This window comes from Triticum aestivum, chromosome 2B (genome assembly GCF_018294505.1).
Source record: "Triticum aestivum cultivar Chinese Spring chromosome 2B, IWGSC CS RefSeq v2.1, whole genome shotgun sequence".
Lineage (NCBI taxonomy): Eukaryota > Viridiplantae > Streptophyta > Magnoliopsida > Poales > Poaceae > Triticum > Triticum aestivum.
In genome coordinates, this window is record NC_057798.1 from 658,314,893 (window position 1) to 658,321,733 (window position 6,841).

Sequence of the window (6,841 nt, forward strand, 5' to 3'; positions counted from 1 at the left end):
TGGAGCTCCTGGACTTGTCGGAGCAGCGGACGGGCGACGGTGGCCGCGAGCTTCACGGTGGCGAGGCCATGGTGGAGAGGAGAAGCAGCATCCCGTGGGGGAAGGGGATCTAGGTGGGGAGGCGGAAAAGGAGCACAAGGGGGAGTGGGCTAGTGGGGAGGGAGCCCGAGGTGTCGAGGCTGCTCTTATCCCCTCGCCGACGATGTGGCAGCGCGGGGCGCCGTGCTGGGTCTGGCGGGAACGAGCGGGGGTGGGGGTGCCTCGGTCGGTCGAACAGAAGGAAAATGAGGGGATAGCGACCGGGGAGGTAGCTGGGCCGGCCTGTGCAATGGGCTAAGGCCCAGGGAGGCAGGGGCTTCTCTTTCTTTTTTGTTCTTTTTCCAGCAGCTTTTGCATTTTCTTTTTAGCCAATAATGACTTTGCAAAATTATGCCACTGGCCAAAACAATTTTAAAGAATTAAAGAGCATAGCCTAAAAAGGTTGGGAGGCTTTTGGAATAGTTGCCAATTTTATAAATAAAAAAGGGCATTTAATTTATTGCTTAGGTCACTGTTTTAAGTAGTTTAGGCCACTTAAACCCTTTGCAAAAATGTTGGTTCACCACCAATATTAGTTCTGGAATATTTGGCACATGATGAGCATTTCTGTTTTCATGTTTGATAAAATTTGAATTTCCCTCATAATTTGAATTTGAATTTGACTTTGATTTTTCATCAAGTGATAATTAGCTCAGTAAGCATGGTGACCTGGCACCATTAACAGGGGATTACTATAGCATGACACTGAGGGTGTTACAGTCGCCCCTCGGACGGGGAGTGCCTCAATATCCAGGGGAGCTTCTTGAAGCCACACGGAGTCGTCGGCGATGAAAACAAGTGCGCCGAGACGGATCTTGCGGCCCTCAGCCAATCCGCCGCCGGAAACCATGATGATGATGATCGGTAAAACTTGCAACTTCACCAACAAGTCGCTAAGACACCCGCCCCATGGTGGGCGCCAACTATCGTGGTTCTAAGACTGGCAGTAGAAAGGGGGGTAGGTATGGAGAGGCAAGATATCAGCTATGGTGAAGGTGTACACATGAGGTTTACGAGTTCAGGCCCTTCTCAGTGGAAGTAACAACCCTACGTCTCGGTGCCTGGAGGCGGTCGATTGGATTATGTGTGTGATATTACAGGGGGTGCGAGCCCTTGTGCCAGAGGAGGGGGGTGGCTTATAAAGAGTACGCCAGGATGTCCACCGTCCTCCATTACAAGGGACTTAATGTACATAAAGTGGGGGCGTTACTAGTAACGCCAGCCTTAAGTGATGTTAATGACCTTAAAGACTACGGAGTGAACGCCTATCTGTTGTAATGCTGAATGACTCCTGGTCTTCGGTAGGTCGAGTGATTCTCTGGATGGTCGAGTGAAGGTAGGGAGGAGGACTCCCGAGTGACATGACTGTCGAGTGGATTGCACTCGACATCTTCGACTGGGGGTCTCTTGCTATCTCTTGGACTTCTTATCTTTAAGGGTAGTGACCTTGGGTAGGACGCATAGGTCAGGCCTATGACCCTACCCCAGGTCTGTATCCTCATCACATACTCCTATCCAAATATGCCTCATAGTATTTGGCCAGGTATAAAATTCAAAAGGACCTTGGAACTTATCCCTTCCCTAAAGGACCTTGGTGAGCAAGACGATGGCGTCGGCAGAGCAGTGATGTCTACTACACAACCTTCTTCTTGTAGACGTTGTTGGGCCTGCAAGTGCACAGGTTTGTAGGATAGTAGCAAATTTCCCTCAACTGGATGACCTAAGGTTTATCAATCCGTAGGAGGCGTAGGATGAAGATGGTCTCTCTCAAACAACCCTGCAACCAAATAACAAAGAGTCTCTTGTGTCCCCAACACACCCAATACAATGGTAAATTGTATAGGTGCACTACTTCGGCGAAGAGATGAAGATACAAGTGCAAAATAGATAGTAGATAAAGGTAATTGTAATCTGAAATTATAAAAACAGCAATGTAGCAAGCGATAAAAGTGAGCATAAACGGTATTGCAATGATAGGAAACATGCCTAGGGTTCATACTTTCACTAGTGCAAATTCTCTCAACAATAATAACATAGATAGATCATATAACAATCCCTCAACATGCAACAAATAGTCACTCCAAAGACACTAACAGCGGAGAATGAACGAAGAGATTATGGTAGGGTACGAAACCACCTCAAAGTTATTCTTTCGGATCAATCTATTCAAGAGTTCGTACTAGAATAACACCTTAAGACACAAATCAATAAAAACCCTAATGTCACCTAGATACTCCATTGTCACCTCAAGTATCCGTGGGCATGATTATACGATATGCATCACACAATCTCAGATTCATCTATTCAGCCAACACAAAGTACTTCAAAGAATGCCCCAAAGTTTCTACCGGAGAGTCAAGAACGTGTGCCAACCCCTATGCATAGGTTCATGGTCGGAACCCGCAAGTTGGTCACCACAACATACATCAAGAGGCACATGATATCCCATTCTCACCACAGATAAGCACGGCAAGACATACATCAAGTGTTCTCATAAAAGACTCAATCCGATAAGATAACTTCAAAGGGGAAAACTCAATTCATCACAAGAGAGTAGAGGGGGAGAAACATCATAAGATCCAACTACAATAGCAAAGCTCGGGATACATCAAGATCGTGCCATAGAGGGAACACGAGAGAGAGAGATCAAACACATAGCTACTGGTACATACCCTCAGCCTCGAGGGTGAACTACTCCCTCCTCGTCATGGAGAGCGCCGGGATGACGAAGATGGCCACCAGTGAAGGATCCCTCCTCCGGCAGGGTGCCGGGAAGGGCTCCCGAGAGGTTTTTGGTGGCTACAGAGGCTTGCGGCGGCGGAACTCCCGATCTATCTTCTCCGTGGATGTTTTTAGGGTACGTGGGACTATATATGCGAAAGAAGTCGGTCGGGGGGTGCTCGAGGGGCCCACGAGACAGGGGGGCACGCCCTACAGGGGGGCGCCCTCCTATCTCGTGGAGTCCTCGGGTATCTTCTAACTTGAACTCCACGTCTCCAGGATGATATTCTTCCAAAAAATCACGTTGCCGAAGGTTTCATTCTGTTTGGACTCCGTTTGATATTCCTTTTCTTCGAAATACTGAAAAAAGCAATAAAACAACAATATGGGCTGGGCCTTCGGTTAATAGGTTAGTCCCAAAAGTAATATAAAAGTGTATAATAAAGCCTTTTCACAAAAAAAATGTATAATAAATCCCATAATCATTCAAAACACATAGTAATATAGCATGAATGCTTCATAAATTATAGATACGTTGGAGATGTATCAGCATCCCCAAGCTTAATTCCTACTCGTCCTCGAGTAGGTAAATGATAAAGAAAGAATTTATGAAGTGTGAATGCTAGAGGTGCACAAGTTTGATCAATGATAATTTCAATCACCTTTTCTAGCATGATAATATGTCATAACAGTAGTTCATCTCATAAAACTTTTCATGAACTAGTAACAAGCAATTCACATGTTAAAGCATAGACCATAAACTTTCTTGAAAACTAGCAAACTTTATTATTAGTCATCAAACAATTGCAATTCATCTTACTTTCAGGAAGAGTCTAAGTCAGAGCTTTGATTTAGCAAACTTCACATACTCAACTATCATATAGTCTTCTACAATTGCTAACACTCACGCAATACTTGTGGTTATGAAGTTTTAATCAGACACAGAGAAAGATTGGGGCTTATAATGTTGCCTCCAAACGTATTCACCTTTGGGTGATGTCAACAATAATAGTTCATGCTAACGTACATCCAATTGGATATATATATATCATGATCACCCTAACACAAAGTGCTTGCCAAAGGATAAAATGAAAAAGGGAAAGGTGAATATCACCTTGAATCTTGCATAAAGTAAAAGATAGGCCCTTCGCAGAGGGAAGCAGGGATTTGCAGAGGTGCCACAGCTCGATTTTTAAAATAGAGATAAATAATTTTGAGAGGTATGATCTCATTGTCAACATAACAACCAAGAGTTCCAATATCTTCCATTCTACATACATTATAGGCGGTTCCCACGTAGAATGGTAAAAGTTTATACTCCCCCAACCACCAACAAGCATCAATCCATGGCTTGCTCGAAACAACGAGTGCCTCCAACTAACAACAATCCTGGGGGAGTTTTGTTTAATTATTTTGATTTGATTTTGATCTTTTTGATCATGGGACTAGGCATCCCGGTTACCGCCACTTTCTCGTGAATGAGGAGCGGAGTCCACTCCTCTTGAGAATAACCCACCTAGCATGGAAGACACTGGCAGCCCCTAGTTGCTACATGAGCAATTCGGGCATATAAAACAAATTATAATTTGAAGGTTTAGAGTTTGGCACATGCAAATTTACTTGGAACGGCAGGTAAATACCATATATAGGTAGGTATGGTGGACACTCATGGCAAAAACTAGGTTTAAGGAAAATGGATGCACAAGCAGTATTCCCGCTTAGTACAGATATTTACTCTAGCAAGGGGAGAAAGGCAAGCTCAACATGTTTGAATGATCCATGACAATATACTTTAGGGCCATTTGCATTTCTGCCCCTAACTCGAACCACCTACTCAGATTTGCCCCTAATTTCAAAGCATGCTCAAATTTGCCCCTCTGCCGTTAAGTCACTACTCAGAAATGCCCTTCCGTCCAGTCAAAGGCCTTTGACCGTCAAAGGCCCATGTGTACTGTAGCAGACGGAAAGTGCTATAGTATTGGATGGAAAGTGCTACAGTACTATACGGAAGGGCATTTCTGAGTAGTGACTTAACGGCGGAGGGGCAAATTTGAGCATGCTTTAAAATTAGGGGCAAATCTGATTAGTGGGTTCGAGTAAGGGGCATAGATGTAAATGTCCCTATACTTTAACTGAGACGCGAGAAAACATAACCCATTACGTTGTATTCCTTGTCCAACATCAACTCTTTAGCATGTCATACTTAATGAGTGCTCACAATTATAAAAGATGTCTATGATAATATATTTATATGTGAAATCTCTCTTCCTTCAATATTCTTTCATGAATTGTTCAAATGTCTAATACAATGCTTGCTAACCGTCAATAAATTTACAACCTCTACTTCTTAGATGTGAAGTCATTACTCCCCATGGGATAAGCAAATGAAACATATATAAATTCAGATTGATGACATTCAACTCATTCAACCATTTACTCATAGGATATAAGTGAAGCACACGAGTAAATGAAAAACTACTCCAAAAAGATATAAGTGAAGATCAATGAGTAGCTAAATAATTATGCAACTATGCAAGGACTCTCTCTCATTAAAGAATTTCAGATCTTGGTATTGTATTCAAGCAGCAAGAAAAACAAAATAAAATGACATTGCAAGGATAGCACAACTCATGTGAAGAAGCAAAAACTTAGGCTCAACCGATACTAACCGATGATTGTTGAAGAAGAAAGGTGGGATGCCTACCGGGGCATCCCCAAGCTTAGATGCTTGAGACTTCTTGAAATATTACCTTGGGGTGCCTTGGGCATCCCCAAGCTTGAGCTTTTGTGTCTCCTTAATTCCTTTCATGTCAAGGTTTCTCTTTTTATCAAAAGCTTCATTCACAACAAACTCAACAAGAACTCGTGAGATAGGTTAGTATAAACCAATGCAAAACCATATCATCTTCTACTGTAACAAATCACTAACATTATTATTCAACATTGAATACTAAATGTCTCTGCATATTTAATACTCCTATCCTCAAATAGAATCATTAAACAAGCAAACATACGCAATCAATGCAAGCATAACAGCAATCTGCCAAAACAGTACAGTCTGTAAAGAATGCAAGAGTATCAATACTTCCCTGACTCCAAAAATTATGAGCTAAAATTCCCACTGTAATAAATTTACCATAGCTCAATATGCAAAAATATTCAACATTATACCATTCTCTAACTTTTCTAGGGAATTTTTGCAACAGCGGTAAACTTTCTGTTTTCAAACAGCAACATGTATACTAGCAAAATAAGCATGGCAAAGGCTATCCTTGACTTTATTGAAACTAAAGATGCAAAACATTATTCTAACTAACATCAAGAAAAAACTAGCAAAATAAAATGACGCTCCAAGCAAAACACATCTCATGTGGTGAATAAAAATATAGCTCCAAGTAAAGTTACCGATGAACGAAGACGAAAGAGGGGATGCCATCCGGGGCATCCCCAAGCTTAGGATCTTGGTTGTCCTTGGATATTACCTTGGGGTGCCTTGGTCATCCCCAAGCTTAGGCTCTTGCCACTCCTTATTCCATAGTCCATCGAATCTTTACCCAAAACTTGAAAACTTCAACCACACAAAACTTAACACAAAACTCATAAGCTCCGTTAGTATAAGAAAATAAATCACCACTTAGGTACTGTAATGAACTCATTCTAAATTCATATTGGTGTAATATCTACTGTATTATAACTTCTCTATGGTTCATACCACTTAATACTAGCCATAGATGCATCAAAATAAGCAAACAACACAATGAAAACAGAATCTGTCAAAAACAGAACAGTCTGTAGTAATTTGTATCAAACGTATACCTATGGAACCCCAAAAATTATTAAATAAATTTCTGGACCTGAGGAATTTGTCTATTAATCATCTGCAAAAAGAATCAACCTAAAACCACTCTCCAGTAAAAATGGCAGCCATTCTCGTGAGCGCAAAAGTTTCTGTTTTCTACAGCAAGATCATAAAGACTTCACCCAAGCCTTCCCAAAGGTTCTACTTGGCACTTTATTGAAACAAAAGCTATAAAACATGATT